Here is a 26,923-nt window from a genome sequence, read left to right on the forward strand (position 1 = left end):
GTAAATATATAGTTATGTTGCTTATGTTAACAGTAATAAAACATCACATTTTTCAATAAATTAATATGTTAAAATGTCTCTAATTTCAAATACAGTATATCTTAATATAATCCACATAAACAACTGTTAAGAGTGTAAAGGTATCCTGAGACTAGAAAGTTTGAGAACCATGGCTCTATAAGAACCAAGGTGTGTGTTGAATAGCAAGCTTTATTCCAAAGGAATTAATAATTAAATATTGTTCTACTTTTGCAGCATGTGAGACCCAGTACAGATTAAGAAACACATAAATATCACAAATATCATTTTATCAACAACTTTAGGCCCCAGCTTCAAAGTCACCCTCTCAAAAGTCTTCTCTAATCACCTTGTCCAAAAGGACCTTTTTCAGTTCCTCTCTCTCTCTCTCTCCTCCCTAACCCTATTTCCTTAAGAGATTTTTTAAAAATCCCTAATTATCTTCTTTGTTTTTTTATGTGTTTATTTTCTGTAGTCCCATTCTTTTCTTGCTTATTATCTCTCTCTCCCCTTGAATATCGGTTCAATGCAGACAGGGACCTAGGATGTCTTGTTAAATGATCTGTCCCCAGCTCCCAGATAAAGATCTCACACATAGTAAGAGCTTAATTGATATTTGTTGACTGAATGAACTAATTCTACTAAATACTTGTTTCCAAGGTTATAACAATAAGCAAAACTGAGAAATCTAGAAAATACTTTAAAATGTGATATTTGCCCTTCTTTTCTGACATGCTAAACGTTTCTCAAATATGAAAGGACCCACTGTTCTCCCTATGATTTTTCTTGTGGAACACCATGGTCTTACCCACAGCCAATTCTATTTGGACCCCCAACTAGGAATATTTCCATTAGTGGAAGATAACACCCAACTGCAAACTCTAAGGAAACCTGCTGGAGTGCATCTGAGACTGACAGAACTTTGTTACATATTTGTCTCTGACCAGATTTCCTGCTGCTTTTTATCTAAATTTGTTCTAATGACAGTAGCTCAGCCTCAGATTTGGCCAGCATATCAAAAAGTTTCACACATAAACACATACATATCTCCTCACACACATGCACACACACACACATACATATATATACAAATACACACACACGCGCACGCACACACACACACGTATATTTATGACTGACACTGACTGTGATAAACATATATTTCAATCAAAAGGACAAATGCGGCCAGGCGCAGTGGCTCACGCCTGTAATCCCAGCACTTTGGGAGGCCTTGGCAGGCAGATCATGAGATCAGGAGTTCAAGACCAGCCTGGCCAACATGGTGAAACTCCCATCTCTACTAAAAAATACAAAAATTAGCCAGATGTGGTGGCACATACCTGTAGTTCCAGCTATTTGGCAGGCTGAGGCAGGAGAATTACTTGAACCCAGGAGGCGGAGGTTGCAGTGAGCTGGCATCAGGCCACTGCACCCCAGCCTGGGCAACAGAGTGAGACTCCATCTGCTGGGGGTGGCGGGGGGAAGGACAAATGCATGCTGGGGAAAGGACTTTTAAGTGTTTCATCCAGGCAAAGGACATTTGTTATGCATTTATAAAGAACATATATTATCATATATGCAACCAGCATTCCCTTAAAAAGAGGATCTAATCTTTTCCCACAAGTACCTTATGGACAGTGCTGTTTAGGTCATTAAATTACATCTGGGACCATGTCTGCATAGAGCTGAATAATGTAGCTGCTATAATGATGTGCTATAGTTATAGCACTTGGTTTACATCTTATATTTCCCCTGGCTAACAGTGTATAACCTTGCTTAAATCACTAAACTCTGTATCATGGTGTTTCTATTTGTAAAACATAGATAATAATACCTATCCCAGGCACTCACCCTAAAAGGATGTCGTGAGAACAGATGAGATTAGTGATGGCAAAGCTCTTTGTTTGAAATGTACTATTTAAATCTCAAGTACTATTATTAGGGCTCTCTGCAATTTCTCAGCTAATGGATTATGCAACAGATGGGCCCTAGAAGATGTTTGATATTATTGATATTTCCTGTAATTTTTTTTTCTTTTTCCCACCTCTCTTATTTATTAAAATCCTAGCTCTGATCTACATAACAAGAAAAAGCAGAAGGCTTCTGTGTTTGGGTTGAATTTGCCAAGATCACCTTATCCAGACAATTTTTAAATTATTACTTCTATGCATTTGTAAATGCATTGAGGTCTTCCCAGTAGGAACAACTGACACAGTTGGATTGAACAGTTACCCAATGTGCCAGGATTTGATGCAGGCTAATAGATGAATTCTAAGTTCCTTTCCTTTCCTTTCTTCTAAAAATGTCCTCATTTTTGGTGTTCATGAACTAAAATGGAAAGAAAACAATTTGACAGCCTCATCTATACTAAAAATGTTTATCTGGGAGGTCTAGCATCAACACTATAGACTAAACTAGCAGAGTAGCATTAACTACTGACCAGAGATATACTAGTCATTTACAGTCTGACAGAGGGAAATCAGAAAGGCTCAATAAGGCAGGCACTAGCTGCCAAGAGACAGAAGACTGATGGAGGGTTAGATCTGGAAGGTGGAGGTGTTACAGCAGGGATAGGAAAAGTTTCTAAAAGCCTGATTCATAGACCTAACACATTGACAGTCTCGGGCCGGCAGCCTCCACCTGCTTGCTTTCTGCTTACAATCACCTATGGCCAAGCCAATTCCATTTTGAATGTGATTTAATCATCTTCCTTTTAATGCAAGCTATTTCAACAGTTAACTCACTGCCATGATGCAGCTTAAAACTGAAAAAATATACCTAAGATTTGAGAGGAATGCCTAGCAAGGTATTTTTCCTGGCTCAAATTTGGTTTAATCCAGTCACCTAGAAGATGCCACTTCTTATGAAGCAACCATCCAATAAGCTATCTGCTCCTAGGCAGAATATGAAAGAAAGGAACAGGTTGTGCCTGTTTATTGCTGCTTGGTGTTGTTCCCAAATAAATGGATACTAATTGAGAGGGAGTGTGGCTTCATATTTTATGACACCCTGGGTATATGCTAAGAAGTCTCAGGAGAGCCGCTTTAAATTAAAGCTAATGTTAAACTCTGCTTAATTAGCATTGCTGTAGCGGGTTTCACTTTTCCCTGTGAGAGGAAGAATGTGCTATGTTACAGTTTTCCTGTTGCAAAATACTAAACTATATGATGGAGGTGAAGAAGTGATTTGGGAACTGAATGACTTTCTGGGCAAGGGAGAACCAGACAGGATGGCATTTTACTAATTAAGATGAGTGGTGTATTAACCAGATGGGAAAATACAGAGTGGAACAATGGAGCGAAATCCTCAGAATGACACCATTATTTTGGAAACTATTATAAATCAGCTGGGGTTGGGGTCCTATAATCAACTCCCAGTAAAAAATGAGTCAGTCACTCCTGAATATTCTGTGATAAGAAGCACTAAAAATGCTCTGAGCCAAAATGCCTGAATTCCATATAGTTCATCCACATGGAATGGAAGTATAAAAGAATAGCAGAGATGGGGCTGGGCACAGTGACTCACGCCTGTAATCCCAGCACTTTGGGAGGCCAAGGCAGGTGGATCACCTGAGGTTGGGAGTTCGAGACAGCCTTACCAACATGGGCAAACCCCATCTCTACTAACATACAAAATTAGCCGGGTGTGGTTGTGCATGCCTGTAATGCTAGCTACTCAGGAGGCTGAGGCAAGAGAATCGCTTGAACCCGAGAGGCAGAAGTTTTGGTGAGCCAAGATTGTGCCATTGCACTCCAGCCTGGGCAACAACAGCGAAACTCTGTCTCAAAAAAAAAAAAAAGAAAAGAAAAAGAAAGAAAGAAAGAAAAGAAAAGAATAGCAGAGATGTGAATAGGCTCTACTTTTGCCAAATATCATTGTCTATCAGCACACCAATTGCTCTACCATTGGCCTCTTAATCTCGTGCCCCGACGCTTGCTCTTGCTTTCTTCCATTTATACATAAACTGTGCAGCCTTTATGCAATAGATCACGTTCCTTTCTTGAGTGTCAAAGGAAGAGATGCCACGCTGGCTGCCAGTCACCCAATCTGGTGGCAACTTCATCTACAGCAGACTGGAAGCGTAAGAATATTTGTTTCTGGTGAGGTCACCAAACACACATCTCTAGCCATTGCATAAAGTATAAAAGACCAGAGGAGTTTTCACAGATTGATACAACAAGAAGTTGACCAGAGAAATTCGAGCTTGTAGTTATCTTACAAATGGTTTGCTAAGTGAACTGTCCTGCTCACGGTCTCAGGAGAAAAATTCTAAGGTTGAACAGTATTTAGCTACCTACCTCTGCCAAAGAGGGCTATTATCATTTCAGAATAAAGAGATGATTATTCAGCTCTCTGACGCAAGTCAAAACACACTCACATCTCCTGCTCACAGGAGCCAGCATAAAATGGGTACTGAGCTGGGAGAACAGGTGTGTTTGTGCTTGGAGAAAGCAGCGAGGGATATGAAAATGACTTAGCAGCTGGTGGAAAGGAAGATTGAAGTTGTGCCAGGCAAAGGGTGTTTTTTCCCCTAATTATGCAAAAGCCTTAATTTCATTGATCATGTTGTTCTCTTCTTTCTCCATCTAAATAATATGAAATCTGTGTAACAACTCTTTTGGGAAGTCAAAAACATTGCCAGGGATGCTTATTAAGGAATGAGGATCAAGAAATACTCTCTAGTGGATAACCTTGCTATTTTCTCAGGGTTTGTGAACCATGGTAACTTTAATTAGAAAAAAGATAAAAGATGTAATAAAATGAGATGTAGTTATTCAAGCTGAAAAAAAAATATGTCAATAGAAAGAGTAACCTCTGAAAACAAAACCCAGGAAGTCTGAAAGGCTTTTATATTTGTTGTTATTCAATTGTTGGTATTCATTCTCTTATTTGACAAAAATTTATCAAGCATGTATTTTGTGCCAGGCACTGAGCTACGTTTTTAGAATACAAAAATTAAAAATGCAGTTTCTGCCTTCTGCAATGGCTCACAATCTAGGGGCGAAAAATATCTCACCCTAACTCAGTTGGGGCAGCTGCTTGGATAGAACTTTATTCTAACTAAAAAGCTTAATCTGTCCTTTCATTTCAGGTGCAAATTAAATTTTTAAAAGTTGAATCTTAGTTAAATTTTTCTGATGGTATGTGAGAAACTTGGTAAATGATTTGAATTGAGGACAAGAACCTTGCTCACCCATGTATGACCATGTGTCATGTCCCAGAAGGTCTGTGTCTCCCCTTGCCTTGCTCTGTGATCGTATAAGTGGCCCTACATATAACCCAGATAAGCTCATCTTTCCCAAACCCAAAAGAAGTAAAAGATGGAAAATAACAAAATCAGAATACCCCAACATTCACACAAAAGAGAACAACTGCTTGAAAATGTGTTAGTGACATTACTGTCCTTTGAGTTGGTTCTCTCTCATTCCAGAAAGGAGCACGTGCCAAGCGACCGAAGAGTTGAGGCTACCTTCTGACTCTACAGCTTGTGGTTGTGAACCAACATTACACATCTCCCCATACTGTCAGAAACTGTATCAGCAGTCCTCAGAGCTGGAAACAGCAGTCACAGAATGAGGTTCCATGTCTCTCTGTTTGACTTATAAAATGTCAATCATTGTGTGGTCTCAGATACATTGACTTGCTCACTGTTTGGTAACATTGCAATGACAATGTGTTTTAAATATATGCTGGAAGGACAATTTAAACACTTGACAGCAGTGAGAGTCAAGACAGACCATATTTTCTGTTCTGAATCTAGTATGCAAGAGAATCTGCACATACTGCCAGTGTTTTATTGTCATTTACATAGTCTTCAATTGTAAAAGTGTTGGTTAAGCAGGCATTTTGCTGCTTGGTTCTACCTTGAGAGCCTGATACGGGGAGGAAGGGTTACTAGTTGAAGAGAACTAAGAGGGCTAAAGCCTAAGAGACCAACTTAAAGGTTTTCTATTTGTATTGCTCACCCTCTGCATGTACCACCTCTTTCCTTAACTCCCCTCTAACTCCCAGGCTACTGTCCTAGAACTTGTACCCTTAAAACAATCCATGTAACGCTCCAAAAATGGTCACCCATTTTTATTTGGAAAAGGATTCAAGAAGAATATAAAGAAGGAAAAGATATAAAACACAGTTTAGCTGGATGATTTATTGAAATATTTAACTGTGCTTTATTCTCAAATTATTTTATTTTTCCTCTTCAGACACTTTCCAGAAAAAGAGCCAAAACCCTTTGGACTCCTTTGCTCCAGGATGTGTTTCCTTCCTGATTTTGTTTTTCAAAAAGTATAAGCTCCTTGAAGGTATTACGTTATGTGTATAACGAGAATTTGTCCTAACAGAGAGAGAGGGTTTCCCCTCAACTGGAAAGAGAGCAAGGAGCCTGGGAACTCACTTCCCTCTCTGGGTGCAGCCTCAGTAGAGATGCCCGTGCCAAATCAGCACAGAAGCACAGAATCAGCTGCTTCAAGGCACCACACTAGCTTAAAGAGCAGATCAGAAGTGACCATAATGGACCACACTGGCTCTGCCCTCATTTTCGGGGCAAAATGCAAACCTCTAGATGGAAGGAAAAGGAGAACAAGGACAAAAATTAGGTTTCCTGCGAGCTCAGTAACTTTAAGAACATTCCTTATCCACACAAGTTTGTAACACCAAGTTCAATAGTTTCAAATACAATTAGATGAACCACCTTTGTCAGCAGTTATTCTACTCAAAATGGGTTATCTGTTTCTCCCCAGGGCATGTGTGGTTGTTACTACTTCTCTGGCTGCACTTTATAGGGTAGTACAGATTTCTCCAAGCACCCTGAATTTACAGCCAGAAGACTTAGACTCTATTATTTGGGTCTTGTTCATTTTTACAATCTTTAATTGAATACCATTTTGTGATTGTCAAGAACTGTGAAGGCTGTGAGATTTTACCCCATTGATTAGCTAACAAGTTAGCCTGCCATAGATTCATGGATGCTGGCTGATAACATAAGACTCTTGGGTCAAAGACAATGGACTTTATTACTGATGGCACAGCAAGCAGCATGAGTATCATATTTTTCCCTTGTCCCCAGGTCCTACAGAAGCAATGCAGATTGAGATGAAGGCCTGCACGAGCAGTGGTTTGCATTTCAGGAAAAGGACTTTGAATTTAGGGAACTTGAATCTTTTATACTGGACAGCCAGCATGCCCTGCCTTTGCACCAAAGGGAGACACTATCTCTGTCTTCAAAGACTGTTTGCTGTACAAACTTCATCAAAGACATTCTTGGGCAACAGATAGTCGATGTCTCTGCTCCTAAGATATGCAGAAATGTGACAGATGCGTGGAAAAGTTCTCCCAGCAGTGCTAAGCCTGCTGTAGCACTTTAAAAAGCTAAAGAAGTATGACCTCAGCCCTCCAGAATTCAGTGGAAGATCAACTAGCTGATGTGGAACTACAAGCAAAACATTTCACTTTTCAGTGCTTTTCTTTCTGTGATTACAAAATAGGAATGATATCTGCCCACTCACTGCTTATTTTGAGAAATAAAGGAAAAAGAACAGTCTGACAAATGCTTTGAGTTTCATGATGGACACTAAAATAGGAGAACATCATATAAAAACATACTGGGTCCTAATCACACTTTTATTCTCCAATGACTTTGGGGAAAGTATGACAAATTTACATATATTTTATTCTGATAAGGTGGAAATACTGTGGTTTTTTTTTTGTAAGTGCTGAACATGAGTTTAAGCACTTAGTTTTGTCAAACTATAAAGCTGACTAAATATGTTTAAACACTATTTTTATTGAAACTGCTGTTTAGATTTCTTAAGAAATCAAATAGGTTTGCTGTCTCTTTATCACATCACTTTGTAGGTGGAGAACAGTACGGATCTATGATTCGTGAGTCCTCACATCTTCTCCAGACCTCTCATCATCTCAAACATGCAGCTGGCAAGTCTTCTACCCTTTCTGTCTTCCACCTCAGGGGTAGGAGCTCTCTTCTTCGTTCTCCTGGCCTTAACTTCCTCTTTGCTGCCTGGTGAGTTTTTACATAAAGTCAAACTAGACTTTCTGCTTGTAGGCACAAGAATCATTAGATTTTACAAGCTGCCTTAAAAAGTACTCCTAAATGCAATTAAAGATTTTCCAGCATTCTGTGGTTAATTTGACTAACGTTGTGCTAAATGATATCCTAAATTTCCGTAAAGACAGTGCTTACCTACCTGTGCTATATAACCCCCTACGTGAGAATGCCTCAGCCAGTACCCAAGATCTAGTTAATCAGAGCATCTGAAGATAGAGCTCAGAAATACGCATTTTAACAAGTACCACAGGTGATTCTTATAGCCACTAAGGTTTGAGAACAGCTCCTTTGAAATTATCACCAATAGAATTTCAATAATTATGTTATTTTATAAATTGTCCCATAAAATACAAGACACAAGCATAAGCCATTTATTAAAAGGCAAACAAGCAAGAGATGTAATATATACTTTTAGTTAAATAGGATAATTTCTAAAGAACAAGTATATCTTAATGATACACATAGTTTAATTTCCTTTATTAAAAGGCAAGAAGTCTAAAAGAATTGTTGAATTAAATATCCAACAATAGAAAAACAGTTAAAGTACAATACATCAACTCAATGGAATATTTTTCAGCTTTTATAAATTATCACTAAAAAAATTAAGCAATACAAAAATATGCATTAGAAAATAGAAAAAAAATGTACAGCACAAAATTGCATGTACATGATTGCAACTAAATATCTTCTGTATTTGGAAAAAAAACTACAAGAGAAAATGTCAGAGTTGTCAGATTATGGGAAAGTCGTCTCCCTCAATTTTTTTAAAGAAATATATTCAACATTGTATTTTTTCTACAATTAAGCTAAATAGATAGACTGTGACAGAGCTTGGAAATCCTAATTGCAGGCTCTGCCTAACAGTTCTACTAGTTAAATTAACAATACCTATTTTGCAAGTATTATGAAACAAGAGAATAGGTGAAGGCGACTCATTCTGTTTACCTTGATTTCTCATGGGGCTTAGATTTCACTTTAATACATTATGATCTTTTTGTTTCCCATCATCTTCCCACTAATATGTAACCTCTTTTCATCAAGACTTCTTAATTTACTTCTCAGTCTAGAAATCACGTTCTCTCTCTCTTCCCTTATGGCCTCAGGTACCCTCATTTTCCCTCTCTGGAAATCCATGGGTTAGCTGGCCAAACTTAGAATTCACAATACATTTTGCTTTGAGTGCAAAAGTTACCAACTGGCCTATTGGAATTGAATATATTTGTTTATTGTAGTTGTTATTCTTAGGGTTTCAAGTTAGGAAGAGATAATTTTTTCCTTCTACCTTGTAAACATATGATATAGAGGCTCTCAAGATGAAATACTCTTCTTAAACCACACCTTTATTTTATAAACAGCACCATATCTTGTGTCAGGAACATCATGAAATGTTCAGGAGGTGCACTACATAGCAGCTCAGGCAAGAGGTTGAGGACCAGCCAACATTCAGCCCAAACTCTCCTCACCCAGATCTGTTCTTTTGTTAATGTAAAAGCTAGAAGGGAGAACAAATCAGCTATAAGTTTGCCTATTTTAAAGCTCCTTCATTGCATGATTTTCACCTCATCAAAAATGCCCGCCAGGAGATGCTTCAATATAACAGATGATTTGTGGATACAGAATTGTTCCCTTTTCTTGTGTTTTGACTGTACTAAGAAACAAAGGTTCCCTGCCAAGACCCTGCCAAGACCACTGCTAGTATTCAGTTTCTTCAGTGCACACAGACAGCTGAAAAGAGTATGGCTTGTATTTCTGTGACTTACAGAGAACAATCTTCAGCTTTAACATCTGCCCTACCCAAGCACAGCTCCAGGGAAGCTCAGTAACAGTGATGCTGGTGTCTCGGGAAATGGCACAGCGTTGGAATAAAAGATGTCAGTTGACACTATTTAGCTGCAATAAGTTCTATTTATGAGCTTTTAACTTCAAAACTAATATATACAGGTATCTAGGACAGTTGTGTATCTAACAAATCATAAATATTATCATCATTCTCATTACTGTCATATAAATTCTGAGTAAAGAGGAAGTCAGTCAAACATTAAGTTGGAGGTAGGAAGAACTCAAAGTAATGCACTAAGTTTCCAACTAGTTATAAAACTGTATTTTCTGCTTAGCTAATCCTCACCAGATTAATGAGTGCTCACACTATGCTTAGTATTGAAACCATAACTTGTGACAATCATTTGCCCATACAGCTGTCCCAAACCAACACAGGACTGCTTCTGTTGTGGAATCTGTCTTACAGCTATTATAAATTCACTGATTTTTTAATAGAATTACTCATTTCTAAGACATTGTCTAGTTCAGATCCAGCAAAACTACAGCTTTCATTTTGGTTATTCAATATTTAGCACCCATTTTGTGGAGATAGCATCAAAAAAAAAATTCTCCTGAGCTCAGCCTTAGTGATTCAAGTAGTCTTGAATACACCAAATCATATGGAAGAGGAAGCCCCAGAATAAATTTTTGAGAACAGTCTGTTTTATTCAGTCCCATCAATAATTCAGAAATATACAGGGTCTTAGGAATCCATCATGTTAACTATTGAAGACTTAACTAATCTCTAAATTAGAATGTAGTAGCTGTGTGGGTGGGAAGATTTCTTTCCTTGCCCATTGCAAGGTTCATGGCTAACACTTCTATAACAAAAGACAGTTTAACAAGAGAAAAGCATACAATTTATTTTATAAAAGGTTTATGTGACACCAGAGGTTTCAGAAATGAAGAACCAAAGACCTAGGGAAAACTGTGTATTTTTGTGGACAGTCGTGCAGAAATGATTGGAGGACAAAAGGGTATGAGCTAATGGTAACAAACTGGGGGAAATTCCACAAGGCCTACTTGTTCAGATTCTTCTTGACCTTTCTGTGTGACATTCCTTCCCTTGGGGTATAGGTCAGGACACCTGTCACATGAGGATCTTATGACCTACTTTCAGGAGAAGGAGGTCAGACTTCTTTGATGGCTAGCTCTCAGGGGAGAAATGTGGAAGGAAGTCAGAGAGCTACCTTATTGCTTCAGCTGTTTTCTCAATTCCCAAGGTACTATACTTTGGAGTATGTGTTCTGACCCCCAACAGAGCCTACAATTTTATTCCATTTCTGTACCTGAGTCTAATTCATATCAAGGTTCAAGCACCATGCATCTGTGGCTTTTCTTGGGTACCTCCAGACCTGGGTCAGTCTGACCTTTCTACTATACTTCCAAAGACTGCCAGGCCAGGACCCGCAGCTAAAGGGAATCTGGGAGCTGGGTCAGCATTCGGCTCTTCAGCTCCACAGGGAGAGAAGAAGCATATCACAGGGTGGGAATAGTTGAAGAATTACCAAAAAGAGAATGATAGGAGATGAGGAGAAGTAAAGGGAAATAGAGTTCATGGCCATGGCCCACTGTCATGATGTAAGGCACAGCTGTAGACCTTCAGCTAATATATGTTTCATAAGTAAGTTGTTCCTTCTTAAATAATTAGCAGCCATCTATTTTGTGTGAGACACATCTTTATGGATATAAACATGCTAGGCAAGGCATGGTGGTTCATGCCTATAATCCCACTGCTTTAGGAATCCAAGATGGAAAGATTGCTCAAGTGCAGGAGTTTGAAACCAGCCTGAGCAACATAGCAAGACTCTATATCAACAAAATGTTGTTTAAAATAGCTGTGCATGGTGGTGCACACTTGTAGTCCCACTTGCCTGGAAAGCTGAGACAGGAGGATGGCTTGAGCCCCGGAGTTCAAGGCTGCAGTGAGCCATGATCATGCCACTGCATTCCAGCCTGGGTGACAGAGTGAGATCCTGCTCAAAAAAAGAAAAAAATAAGAAGGAGAGAAAGAAAGATGCTATAGCAGGCTCCTCTGTTCTCTGGAGAGCACAGCATGTGTGCCATAGAAAGACCATAGGCTCTGAAGACAGGCACACCTGAGTTCAAAAACTGTATCTGTCATTTACTACCTATGTCCAAGTTACTCAGTCTCTGAGCCTGCTTGATCTTCTGAAAAATATCTAAAGGGTAGTTGGGAAAATGACATGAGAAAACCTAGCCTGGCCCAGAATAGGCGCCCAATAAAAGTTAGCTTCTTGCTACTTTCCTTCATAGGAATTTGCAAACTAGGTGTCAAGGTAATAAAAAAGAAACTCCATGCTTCCAAGATTAGCCTTTTGTGGAGCTGCTCCACTTCAAGGCAGTCTAATTAACACTCACTCTTCACCTTCACCCACGCATTCATCAGTTTCAACAATGGTTAATCACTAGCAAGAGGTCGCAGAGCAGATCCAGGCCTCGCGAGTCTTAATCCCAATTTATACTTCTGAGTATCTGTTTGCAACAGGAAATTTAAATAAGATGAAAACACAATACTTTATTTGTGGTTTAAAATACCTTCAAATCCATGCTCCCCCTCATCATTCCAGATTCTAACATGATTAAATAAAATTTCTAATTAAATGCTTACTCCAATTTTTATACTAATTTATATGGCATATATTTATGCTATAGCAGAGCTGCTTTTTTATGGATTGTAAATACTTACTATTTTTCCCTTTCAGGTCTTTAAAGCAACAATGTTTCAGAGTTTACAATGCAGACCACATATAACCATCAACTGAGGACATTTTTAAATTACTGATGCTTGGGACAGACCTCAGTCCAATTAAATCAGAATCTCCATGGGTAGCACCCAGGCACTGGGGGTTGGGGCATTTGTAAAGCTCTCTGGGTGATTTTAATGAACAGCCTGAGGGACGTAGGAGGAGGGAGATTTGACTACATTTTCTCCTCTTATTTACTGTATGTCAGAGTTTCCCACTGTGCTCCCCACTGATTATTCTGAGTCCCAACTCCAGCCAAAACACTGGATGGGATTATGGAAGAACCACATCATCTCTTCCCAAGAAGGAGCCCCGTGAGTTTGCCATGACTTTCCAGGCACATCCCAGCAGCATTTCCTATTAAGCAGCTGTTCCTTTCAACCTTCCTGATGTCTTAACCTGGCCCTGTGTGCCCTACCTGCCCTGGGCTCATCTCCTAATCTTGCCCTTAGATTATTCCCATTGTGGGGTCATAATAGACTTTGTTCTGTTTGCTAGTCCTTTTGGTCCTGGTTTTCCTCCACAAAACAAACAGATGTCCATAAGAATCACCTGAGGATCTTGCTAAAATGTAGGTTCTGATTCAGAAATGCAGGGGCAGGGCCCTGAGAGTCTGCATTTCTAACAATTGCCCAGATGCTGCTGATGTCGCCAACCAGCTGACCACACTTAAATAGCAAGGATATCCATGGTCTTTTTCACCTCTAATTGTGGGCAGAACATAATTCAACTGTTTGAAGTTCTTTTTTCTTTTGTGAGACATTGTTTACCATTTCTGATATATTTGATGTTGAGTCTTTGGATAAAAGTATGTCCCATAATTAAAGCATTGCTCCTATGGAAAAACACAATCCACTTATGATAACCCACTTTTATATTCAGTGCATAGGAAGCACCACGGTGAAGAGAGAGACTTTCTGGATAAACTGAGTCTGGGGTTTGATGCCATTTTTGTCCCACCCTCTATTTGCCATCATTCAAAGAACATGGTCTCTTGCCAATTAGGTTTCCTTTTCCTTTCCCCATTGTTATATCACCGGATAGTGTGTGGCTTCAATCAGAACTTCCAAAATATTTGGATTTTATGAACTAGGTAATATTTTCAAAAACAATTTGGGGACTGATATAAGATTGCTAATCTTTAATTAGCTAAGCAAAGATATAAAAACAAATAACTACCATCCATTAACAGTGTTGTTTTATTTTTTAAAAGCACATGTTAATACCAAAACATAACTAGGAGGGAACTAATCTCATAATAAAAAGCAGTTCCTTAAAAGTGAATAAATTTAGCTTTATAGGAAAAATCACTACACTAGCCTTATCCTTCTCATTTCACCTAGTCTGATAAAAACTTCATCATAATAGTCCATACACTCCACCTTAGGTACTACTGTAGGCTTAAGTAACAGGAGGAACTTTTGATAGCAAGTAATATTTTCTTCATCAATAACTAAGACTAGGGTCTTTGTGCAGAGAATGAATCTGGTTTGAAAATCAGTACCAACCTAAACCACTTCCAGGTTTATCATCCTTTCCATGCTCTCTGCAGTAGACACGAGCTGTTCCTAGAAGGCTGATTTCTATTTGCCCGATCCCAGCTTCCTTCTCCTACCTGCTGGTCCATATTGATAGGTTCTATGATATCCTAGTTATGACAATCCTCTTTCCTCTGTATTGAGGAAATGCCAGCCGTAAACAAGAGAACTTTGTTTTATCAGTTTTTCCAGAATATGAATGTTTGATTCCCACCAAGTTGCCACTGATTACTTTACATGGTATGGGCTGCATTTATGAGCAGCCCACACAGGATAAGTATCCAGAAGAGAAACAAGTTCCTGAGTCGCTGTCAGGATTTAATTCTGTAATCACTTTTAAGAAGTTGTGTTGGATTTGTAGAGAAGGCAAAACTCTGTTTTCCTATGCTTTGAAACTGGCTTCAATGACAATAAAGAAGAAACCAAAGAAAATGCTTTTAAAATTAGAGAAATAAAAACTTCTGAAATCTTTACGAGTAGGCAAGCTGTGAAAGCAGCGGCAGGGTGCTTCCTGCTGAGTCATGAAATGGAATGATTCATAGTCAAGCAATTCAAGGCCACAGACAACAGAACTCAAGTAAGGGAGTAGCAGGAATCAAGCCCAGATTGTAAATCCAGGATTGGAAACATAATTGAAATCAGGAGTAAAGCAGAAATATCACAGGAACACAGGCTGTTTGAGTCTGGTGGACATGCCAAAATTAGGAAAGTGGTAGAACAGAATTAGGTCATTATTTGAGGATCAGGAACACAGACCAGAGATAGATGGATGCTAAGTGAAGCCCCTTGATTCAGGCTTCCTGGGAAAGAAGGCCTAAGAGACCTTAAGTAGATCTCTTGGAAATCTTTGTCAGCCCTACCTACAAAATTACTCCCATTTACCCAGTCTATCCACTCGCCTGTCTGGGAGCCACCCTGAAAGAATGATGAATGTCTCTGAGACTAATTCTACACACCAAACTGGTCCAACCACATTGACTGAAGCAATAGTTTGAGAAAACAAGTCCACAAATCAAACCTTCTTGTTCTGTCTATAGATATAACCTGAATCTAAACTTTGAGTTTAAATTGTCTTAGTAGTAAAATTACTGATGCATATAGCAGTATATATAGGCTTTTTTCCGTTGCTTCTGATTTTCATCAGAAACCCTAGAACAGAGAAGATTAAGAACACGCATTATGAATTTAAGAAGCCACCCAAACAGCTGATCTAGAAATTCAAATAGCACAGATAAAAGGCAGTGGTGAGAAAAGAAATTAAGTGCTTTCTGCATATATCATGCTTAGTTCATCCAATGCTATGGGCTAAAGTGAGTCCCACCAAATTCGTGTGTTCAAGCCCTAACCCCCCTAACCTCAGAAAATGTTTTGGGAGATAGAACTTTTAAAGAGATGATCAAGTTAAAATGGGGCCACTAGGATAGGCTATAATCTAATCAGACTGGTGTGCTTATAAGAGGAAATTTAGCCACACACAGTCACAAGGGACCTGCCTGTACAGGGGAACCACCCTGTGAAGGAGCAGAAGAGAATAGCTAACTGCAGGCCAAGGAGACAGGCCTGGAATGGGTTCATTCCTCAAGGCCTTTAGAGGGAATCAACCTTGCCAGCAATTTAATTTTGAACCTCCAGCCTCTAGAACTGTGAGAAAATAAATTTCTGTTGTTTAGGCCCGCTGATCAGTGGCATTTTGTTATGGCAGCTCTAGCAGATAGCACATCAAATAAACTGGTTAATGGAAGGGGAAAAAAATTCTGCTACTTATAAGTTTAAGTGCTCTATATCTTATAGCTGCACAAACTTTCTGAACCATACCCCTAACAAATTTTAAATTAACCTAAAAAGTCAATTTAGAATTCTGTGTCTTTTATAAAGTTTTAACATCTTTCAAGAAGAGGAAATAAACTTTCATTATCTTCAAATGTTCTATCACATAAAGTCTGAAGTTTGTAGCCTGTTCCTACATCTTATCATGTCAGAAATAGAAACAATTTTTCTTCCTACATAAAGTAAACTTTCCTCATTAACATAAACATATGTTCAGACAAGAGCATATTCAGGGTTTTACCATGTTTCAGTGGATAGAAAATAAGAGAATACTCTGAGAGCTCATTAAGATGGTTTGATACTATTTGTCGAAAGTTTCAAGAGAGAATGTTGATTAAAATACAGGGAGTCAGTTAAAGTCCTCTCCTCAGCCTCTTGGGGTAATTTATCACCTTCAATCATCTTAAAGTTTAATAGCCAATAACAGTATAATAGTTCTCATTCATGAGGTAGTTATATTTTAACTGGGGTCAAAGCATTATATTACAAATAAAGATCTAACCTATTTCAGACATCATTCAAGGAAGATTTGAGGAGCCCCAAGATGTTGGTGGGGACTACACCTGTAAAGACATTTTATAGTTAACATCTGCTTCACTGACCTTCATATAATGTAAGTAATATACTTAAACAAAGCTATTGCTGAATGTTGACATAACAGGGTATAATGAAAACTTATCCCCTGCATTCAAAAGTGTGCCAGCTAAGTATGTATTGCATCCCAGCTTCAAAGCCACCTTTTATTGGCTGCTTGGCAAAAATGAAGCTGGAATGTTGAAATATTTCTTCTTTGCAGTGACAACAGTGTCAAGCTTTGTCTACATACGGAGGTGGAGAAACACTACAAGAGGAATAGGGCTCCTCTTCCTGGTTCTGGTGTTTTCTATTTTCTTCTTGTTCCTATATCATGGCTACCAACTGTGCATGTAAGGTTGCTCTAGTGACACCCCATCAAGTTGCAGTGGCATACATACTGATGGCTCCTCATCGAGTTGCAGTGGCATTCCTATTGACAGCTTCCCGATGAATCTCACAAGTGTCCCGAAAGTCAGCTTCCCAGCCTTGGCCCACGTGCACTTTGGAGGGGTGGTTTACTCATTGCCCAGCATCTGTGGACCAGTTCTGGCCTGGGCAACCAAGCACACTTCTCTGGAATCTCCTGGTCTACAACCACACCTTTTCCACTATGGTCTGAATTCCGGCCTTAGGAAAGAGGTTCTCTTTCCCACATTTGTTCCTTCTTTAGATACCCTCCCTGAGCCCCAGATATCCTTTTGAGTATCTTTACTCCTTTATAGATCAGCACCTGGTATAGTTAATAGTTATTTATACTAAACTTTCCCTGTTCTAATTACTATCTGATTTTGTCTCCTGATTGAACCTTGACTGGTATAAGAGGGGTTGGGGAAAAAGGCCTTCATTCCTAAGGAATAAACTTTCCAAGCACTTATTTAAAAAACCCAAAGTATGCAAAGAACCAGAAGATAGTTTGCCCTTCTGCCAGAGTAGTCTATTTCAAATGACTCTAATATCCTGACTATAACAAATGACATAGAAAAAAACCAGTGAGCATTCAAATCCAAGAAAGATAGTTTCTCATATTAAACCCTCAACCAAAAAATCAAATAAAACAAAACGCTTAAACTAAAAATTCAAACTGAAATATACAAGGGACTTAATCAACTGTTAATCTGAAGTATGGTACCCAAATGAATATGTTCTGTGTTCAGTTTAAAAATTATCTGGAGGAAGCAGGGAAAAGGAGCCTGACTAGCTAGACTTTATACATCTGTTCTCTGCAAAAATATTATCTCAAACTAAGCCAGGTGCAGTGATGCATGCCTGTAGTCCCATCTACCCAGGAGGCTAAATAGGGGATTGCTTGAGTCCAGGAGTTCAAGGCTGCAGTAAGCTACGATCATACTTGATAATGGTCACTGCACAGCAGCCCAGAGTTTATAGGTTATCCTTTCCATCTCTCCCTCTATTCCTTTCTCCTCTCTTATTTCTTTCTCACTGTCATTGGGTCTTAGACGTTAGATAGGTTAACATTTGTTATCTTCCTCATTTATAGAGAATTACAAGTATGAACTATTAATCCTGCTATTAGAAACTGTATCAGTACTAATAGAGAGACCTCCATCTCAAAAAGCCACACACACACACACACACACACACACACACACACACGTAATCACAAAATAGGCCAAAACAGGTCATGTTGGAAATGCAAGATCTGCAGCCATGATACTTTGCATATGTTATGCAGATTCCCACACTTAGAGTGCTAATTATTGAGAGTCATGATACCTGTCTCACAGGCTTGTTGTAAAGATTAATACTGAGAGCAGTGTTTGACGTAGAGCAAATCTCCATAAAGGCTATTTGTTGTGGTTATTGTTGTATTCACGACTCCTTTTTGACCATATAGAGTATTATAGCAAGAAGATTTCAATTGCTAGTAACAGAAAATCCAACTCAAACTAGCTTAAACAATACGAGGGAACCTTGGGGATTACATAATTCAAAAGTCAAGAGGTAGAGGGAGCTTTAAAGTTGTTTGAGTCAGTGGTTCAGCAATATTATTAAAGACCCATGTTTTAACCAGGCACAGTGCCTCACACCTGTAATCCCAGCACTTTGGGAGGCTGAGGTAGATGGATCATTTGAGGCCAGGAGTTCAAGACCAGCCTGGGCAACATGGTGAAACCCCATCTCTACTAAAAATACAAACATTAGCCGGGCACAGTGGAATGCGCCTGTATCCCAGTTACTCAGGAGGTGGAGGCATGAGAATTGCTTGGACCCAGGAGGCAGAGGTTGCAGTGAGCTGAGATCATGCCACTGCCCTCCAGCCTGGGTGACAGAGCGAGACTACGTCTCAAAAGTAAATAAATTAATTAAAATTTTTTAAACACCAATTTTTTCCCCATCTCTCTTTTTGGCCATCTCGTGATGATGGTTTTATTCTGTAGTTGAAGACCCTTACAGCTTTAGGCTGTTTGTCAGCCTAAATAATGAAGGCTGTGCTTCACTTTTACTTTCAGCTCTGTAATCCAAGCAAGAGTCCTGGTATTCACCAAGGTTAGACTGGCTCGTGTCATGCACTCCACCCTCAGCCAATAACAAAAGTAGGAGAAATATAATGTACTGACTGGTTTGAGCCAGTCCTAGCCTACTCATGGACAGTGGGTGGAGTTTGCTTCCCAAACAGTACATAGGCTACAAGGGGAAAAAGGAAAAGGCAATATAGAAGTTGCATAGACAAACAAAAATGATCTTGCTTAAATAATTTAATTTCTCGCCATCTAGTTTTCCTGCAAAACTTGTATGAATTCACAATTTTTTTTTTTTTTTTTGAGACAGAGTCTTGCTCTGTCACCTAGGCTGGAGTGCAGTGGTGTGATCTTGGCTCACTGCAACCTCCATCCTCCGGGTTCAAGCAATTCTCCTGCCTCAGCCTCCAGAGTAGCTGGGATTACAGGTGCCTGCCAGCATGCTCGGCTAATTTTTGTATTTTTTAGTAGAGACAGGGTTTCACTATGTTGGTCAGGCTGGTCTCGAACTCCTGACCTCAGGTGATCCACCTACCTCGACCTCCCAAAGTGGTGGGATTACAGGCATGAGCAACCATACCCAGCCAATTCACATTTTAATTTTACAGAGACAGTGAAGAAAAATACATCAATGAATAAAAAACAACAAAGAAACTCTCTTACATAGTCTTACCATGTGCTCAGGGTTTTAAATCCTTTACACGTACTAATTCATTCAATTCTCAAAACTACCATAAGTTTTAGGCAAGACATTTGTCAAAGGTGAAGTCAGGATTTGGAATGTAGGCATTATGGCTCCAGCACCTATTTGCCTAACTCCTCTGCAGAGAGATGGGTGTTACTTCTGACGTGCTCCAGAAAGTGCCGCTGGGCTTGGTTCTATGGCTCCCTCTCCCAAGAGCTGATCAGCATATTGCAATTGATGAATGAAGGGTTAAAGAATAAATAAATGAGACATGAGAAAGAGGTGTTTCTACAAAGTTTTTTTCCATCCAAACAATATTTCAAAATCTGAAACCCAATGATAAGAGAAGAATAAAACACACAGTTCTTTCACCAATTGAATAATTAGAAAAAGTTCACCAATTCCATCCCACTCAGATTCCAAACCATAACAGCATCTTCAAATTATAATGCCAAAGGTGATCAAGTACTTTGAAGCCAGGATCTCTAATGCCAGTGAAAAACTGTCAAAATTATGAGTCAGCTGTTTGATATTTAGAAAATCAATTAATCTCTTTGGGTCCGTTTTCTGCTCTTTGAAGTGATTTAACTTAAAAAAATCTTTTAAAAATAGCATGTCTATGCACAGAATTACCTCTACACTTTTAGAACTACCTCAATCTTTCCTCCTCAAACAATAGCTTGTGATTTTACTTGAAACCCGTGTTTATTGGATATTTTATCATGGCTCTGGCATCCCACCAAATATGATCAAATTAAAAAGGAACTGAACTGGTAAACCAAGGAATAAATAACACACAAGGAACTTTGAAATCTCTCTGCAAGCTTCAGCTAGTTAATCCTCCCAACATCCCCCTGGAGTCATGCTAAACAGTTTTCAAAGGTCAGATCTCATTGAGAATTTGACTTATTTTATTGAAGTAATAGAAAAACCCAGAGTTTATGGATTATTCTTTCCATCTCTCCCTCTATTCTCTTCTCCTCTTTGATTTCTTTCTCACCACCATTGTGTCTTAGAGGTTACTGACAGGCTGACATTTTTTATCTTTCTCATTTATAGATAATTACAAGTATGAACTATTATTATTAATCCTACTAATATTAGTAATTGTATCAGTACTAAATTACTGTGTTCTCACATAGAAAATTATTGATGACAGGCATCTCATAGCAATTTCAATTTCATGAATTTATAATTCCAAAAGAAATATATTTCAGGTAATGCAAATTTGTTTTCTACAATTTATATATTCCTTACCTCTTTGAGGGGAGTTCAGTAATTTCTGTTTTATCCTAATATCAAAACCACTTTTCTAGGTTTCTCAGTTTAGAAAGAAAATGCCTGTGAGGCTCATTCTTTTGGCTGGTGTTTCTCATCAACTTTAGAAAAGAGAAATCCCAGTGCATAGATCAAAATAGAAAGGTTAATTGGTAATAAACTAAATGTATTGCTATCTTGGCCAATAAAACAGAAAGTAGAATGTATAATATCTAAAACAAATTCTTCAATGGTGAGATGTCTCATTTTCTGATTAAATTCTGTCAGCTTACAGAGACTTTTTATGGAAACTTAAATAGTTCACCTTGTACCCTGTAGAAAGTATCATGTATTTTTTATGAGACATATTAAGCTATACATAACAGATTAGAAAGGAAAAATGGAAGGATGAGTAAAACTGCAGAAACAAATGTGCATTATCATCTTCCTTGACTAATTGTATTGAATCTGCTCCCAGGTTGCCCTATTTTTCTAAATTGGCATTTGAAAAGAGACAGCAAGTCTAATTTGCTCCTCCACTTCTCAACAGGAGCACCTGTGTTAGTCCGTTTGCGTACTGCATGAACAACTGCCCAAGACTGGGTAATTTATAAAGGAAAGAGGTTTAATTGACTTACGGTTCAGTATGGTTGGGGAGGCCTCATAAAATGTACAGTCATGGTAGAAGGTGAAGGGGAAAACAAAGCACCTTCTTCGCCAGGGGGCAGGAAGATGGCGTGCCAAGCGAAGAGGGAAGAGTCCCTTATAAAACCATTAGATCTCGTGAGAACTGACTATCACGAGAACAGCATGGGGGAAACCCCCACCCACCATGATTCAATTACCTCCACCTGGTCTCTTCCTTGACACGTGGGGATTATGGGGACACAAAGCCAATCATATCAGCACCTCTTCTGCATCACCCTCCTTTTCCCTTCCCATCCTCCTGCCATCTTCAATTATGCTATTCTTAACATGCCCATCCCAAGACCAAGGTAGGTATTAAGCAGGAATTGAAGGTGGCATATTCTCAGTTCGTTACGTTCTTGTCAGCCTGGAAGCTTCCACAACTAGGCATAAGAAGAAATCAGCCCGGGCGCAGTGGCTCACGGCTGTAATCCCAGCACTTTGGGAGGCCGAGGCGGGCGGATCATGAGATCAGGAGATTGAGACCATCCTGGCTAACACGGTAAAACCCCGTCTCTACTAAAAACACAAAAAATTAGACAGGCATGGTGGCTGAGGCAGGAGGATCACTTGAACCTGGGAGGTGGAGTTGCAGTAAGCCGAGATCTCGCCATTGCACTTCAGCCTGGTGACAGAGCGAGACTCCATCTAAAAAAAAAAAAAGAAAGAAATTGAAAGTGGTAGAGAATGCATCTGAATTTTTTTCCACCTCCGTTAAAATTTCATGTATCAATGAATGAGAGAATCTTCACTAGATAAAGTGCCCTGTATTGGGCAATCCCAGGTGCTTTAAAAGTTGTTAAGAGGATGGACTTTGGAGACAGACACTTCAGTTTCCACTTACATTTAATGGCTATGTTTACTTGGTCAAGCCACTTTACTTCCTTATGCCTCAGTTTTGAATCTATAAAAGAGTACCTCCTTTATAGGGTATTATAAGGATTAAATAAAGTGATACATGTAACGTACTTAGAACTGTGCCAGGACCATAGTAAATTATATACAGGTATTTGTCATTATTAACCCATCTGAGATTTTAATCTCTTCTACATTCCCAAACAATGGTCATTCATCATATGTTTCCTTTCTCCCGGGGAAGAAGGAACTCATTACCTCTTAAAGTGGCCTATCTCATTTTCTGACTACGGAAACGTTGATCTTCCTGTAACAAGCCAATTTTTTTTTTCCTTATAGTTCTGGCTCACTGTCTGAGGCCTTTCTTGGAGCTGCATAAATGAATTTGATATTTGAATACAGTTCTCTCCTTCCCAGTTTCTCTAAGCTAAACATTCTCCATTCCTGCAATCATACACGTGTAATATGGATGAGTATTTGATAACTAGTTTGTCTGTGGTCTTAAAGAGTGGTACCCAGAAAGATGGGTCAGAAAGCAGGACTAATGCGTCCCTCATTCTAGAGGGAATTCTAAGGTCCTATTACTTTGGGGATATTTTTAGAATCCCCATATTATCACCTCAAATAAAACTCAAGTCAGTTTTGTGTGACTGCTACTAACTTGCATCTCATCAACTCTTTCCGTGATTATGCAATTCCTTTCTGGTTTTTGTTCATTTGTGGGATGGTGGTAGGGAGGGGAGTAGTAACTGACAATTTCATAATTATTCCTATTGAATTTCATTTTGGCATCAGCCTATTACTTGAGTTTGTCAAGAGTTTTTTAAATTTTTAGTCTATCAATCTTTGTTTTATCACATATTACTAAGTTTCCTCTTTCTTTTGATAGCCAAAAATACATACCTATCATATAAAGGGGAGGACAAGGTGCTGGGGAATCCAGGGTCCCACTTTTATTCTTGTTCTCAAAAATAATGTGCCTAAGTTGAAGAGAAAAAGAAACACTTATACACTGTTGGTGGGAGTGTAAATTAGTTCATCCATCGTGGAAAGCAGTGTGACGATTCCTCAAAGACCTAAAAACAGAACTACCATTTGACCCAGCAATCCCAACACTAGGTGTGTACGCAAAGGAATATAAATTGCTCTATCAATAAAGATACATGCACGTGTATGTTCACTGCAGTACTGTTCACATAGTAAAGACATGGAATCAACCTAAATGCCCATGAATGGTAGACTGGATAAAGAAAATGTGGCACATATACACCATGGAATATTATGCAACCATGAAAAAGAACAAGATCATGTATTTGCAGGAACATGGATGGAGCTAGAGGCCATTATCCTTAGCAAACTAACGCAGAAACAGAAAAGCAAATACCGCATGTTCTCACTTATAAGTGGGAGCTAAATGATAACACGTGGACATATAGAGGGGAACAACACACACTGGAGGGAGAAGAGCAGGAAAAATAACTAATGGATACTAGGCTTAATACCTGGGTGAAAAAATAATCTATTCGACAAGCCTGCATTACACAAGTTTACCCTGAACTTAAAAGTTAAAAAAATTAAAAAGAATATGCTCAAGCTACTTCTTAACTACTTAGTCTGCGTACCTCACAGATTTATTTTTTAAGGCTAGATGCTAAGAACACTCAAATTGTGTCTAACTATCATCAAGACTATATGCCGGGTACAGTGACTTACACCTGTAATCTCAACCTTTTGGGAGGCCAAGGTTGATTGCTTGAGCCCAGAAGTTCAAGACCAGTCTGGGCAGCATGATGAGATCTCAACTCTACAAAAAAATTTAAAAAGAAAATTAGCTGGGAGTGGTGGTGCCCACCTGTAGTCCCAGCTACTGAGGAGGCTGAGGTGGGAGGATTGCTTGAGCCCAGAAGTTCAAGGCTGCAGCGGGCTATGATTGTAACACTGCACTCCAGCCAGGAGCAACAGAGTGAGACCCTGTCTCAAAAAAAAAAAAAAAAGAAAAGAAAAGAAAAAAGAAAAAGTAAAGATTATAAATAATCCCCTACAATGTTAAAAAGATAAGATTTTTACAATTATTTTACTAATAAAGCTATGGAAACAAGCAGAAAACCACAAGCTTAGTCTAAAAAAAATCAGAGTGGATTTATTGAGAATACGGAGAAGGGTATAAAATAAATTTTTAACCCTTGATCCTTTCACTTGTTTAATCCATGGGTATCTAGGCATCTCTTCATGCGTAGCTCGAGCTCTGAGAACTGCCTCTCTGCCCACACAGCCAGCACTTTGTATGCATCACCACTCTTAACTTTGTCAATGAGCAGAGTTAAACGTTTGCACGTCTATATCTTGCTTAAGAACATGAGCTCCTCAAGAGCAAAAAAACCATTTTAAGAACTTCTGCACCCAGCATGGAGCCTAACACATGGTAGATAATAAAAGTTTATTGAATAAATACAGTTGATCCTCAAACAACATGAGTTTGAACTGTGTGGGTCCACTTACATGTGAATATATTTCAGTAAAAGTTAGACCAAGTGGGCCCACCTCCCCTGCCTCCCCTTTCACCTTCTCCTTCTCTTTGACTCCTCAAACCACCGATACAGCAAGACCTTCTCATCTTCCTCCTTCTCCTCAGCCTACTCAATGTGAAGACAACAAGGATGAAGACCTTCATGATGATCCACTACACTTAATGAATAGCAAATATATTTTATCTTCCTTATGATTTTTAAATACATTTTCTTTCCTCTAGTTTATTGTAAGAATATAGTATATAACATATATACAAAATATTCATTAATCGATTTTATATTATAGGTAAGATGTATTAGTAGTTAAGTTTTGGAGGAGTCAAAAGTTATACGAGGGGGGTTGATGCAACTGTAACTGACCAAGCATGCTAACTAAATGTCCCTACAGGTATAAGGCCAATCATTAACTTAGGTAACAGCTTAAGTATATGAATTATAAAGAGTAAGGACATTTTCCCTACACTACCCCACTCCCTACATCCACCATATCCCTTTCATCCATTCAGTGTGACCAGAAGTTTCATTAAATGGGGATACCTTTAATTCCACCACTCGAACTAAAATGCAAATATCCCCTCTGGAGAAGCAAAACTTTGGCATAAATTTTTGTTGAGTTGCAAATAAGTCATATAGGTTACTCTGCCCAGTGCACAATTTATAGAGGTTGGGGTGGTCGTGGAAAAAGAGCATCTATCATCCCTGCAGGTCTCAATTCCCCTTAGCATCAGCCCTGCTGTGGCCACAGGCCAATAAAATCCTGAAGCATCAGCCCACCAGCAAGTAGAGCCTGGAAAACACGCTGTTTTCACAAATACTGTGCCTAGAGCATGAATTCGTCCTGTAGGTGTCCATGTGATCATCTGAACCAAGTTTCTCAATCAAACACCCACCCCATGCAGCCTGGCTACCTAACTAGCTACTTGGCCAGAGTCGCAGGCACCTGGGTCTCCCTCCGAAGGAGGGAACCTATTTCTAAATCCTAGTTAGCAATTAAGAGACCTGGCTTTCTTGCTCTCCACTTTCACTAAAAAAAAAATTTCCAGGATTCTTCTTAGGGAGGCCTTTCGACCAGACCTGCCCTGAGAATCCTGCTGCCCCCGGGCAGTGATGTCCGCATTCTTTGACTAGTAACTCCCCTCAGCCATTCTTCTCTCCCTGAATAGGAACCTGAGTTTTGCCTCCCACCCTCTAACTTGGGCTTGGAGCTGCTCATCCCACTCCTGCCCTGGTCATTATACCCTAACCCTTGCCAATCCTGGCTTAGTACCAGTTTGCTTCCTCCTCTGAAGGAATTTCTGCATTTTTGTCAGCCCTAGTCACTTGATTTATGACTCCGAGAGAAGGAAAAAGGTGGGGAGTAGGGAAATAGGAAAAGGAACTACTAGAGATGACAAAAATTAAAACTTCCATCTGCCTCACATATTTTGCCTGGTCTAGAACTGGTTAGTGGCATAGGTTTTAAATTTCATGTACTCAGAATTTCTTCAAAAAGCTTCTCTAACTGTAGCTTCTCTGTTTTGGCTGTAGGACCCTCTCTCAAACAATGCCCCACCAGATTGAGGCCAGCATACCCAGGAGTAGCCAGTTCTGCAGGAGCCTGGGTGTCAGCCAAGCTCAAATGCCAAAGTAAATAGAGGAGGGAGGGGGCACAGGATGAAGAGACCAAAGAAAGGGGCATTTCCCAGTCTAGACAGGAGCACTGCTTTTTTTAAAAGCTGTGTTTTTAAAACTCTGCTCATTCAAAACTGTAAATTCTTAAGAAGTAAGTTTTCCTTTCACTAGTGGCTATCTCACTTTTTTGTTGGTTTGTTTTGCTATATT

General features: G+C 39.1%; 1 protein-coding gene across 3 annotated transcripts in view; it reads left to right on the forward strand.

Annotated features, from left to right (window-relative positions):
• The window catches only part of TANK (TRAF family member associated NFKB activator), a 141,352-nt gene that overhangs the window by 14,271 nt on the left and 100,158 nt on the right, over positions 1-26,923 (forward strand). The window contains exons 2-3 of one of the 3 annotated variants that reach the window (XM_063790511.1): positions 7,873-8,038; positions 16,546-16,647. The exons of 1 other annotated variant lie outside the window; for it this stretch is intronic. The gene's annotated coding sequence lies outside the window, so the exon portion shown is untranslated. Of the gene's footprint in view, positions 1-7,872; positions 8,039-13,174; positions 13,241-16,545; positions 16,648-26,923 lie in introns of those variants that run through there. One more of the 3 variants, XM_063790512.1, reaches the window with a different exon arrangement.

This window comes from Pan troglodytes, chromosome 13, assembly GCF_028858775.2.
Source record: "Pan troglodytes isolate AG18354 chromosome 13, NHGRI_mPanTro3-v2.0_pri, whole genome shotgun sequence".
NCBI classification, from domain to species: domain Eukaryota; kingdom Metazoa; phylum Chordata; class Mammalia; order Primates; family Hominidae; genus Pan; species Pan troglodytes.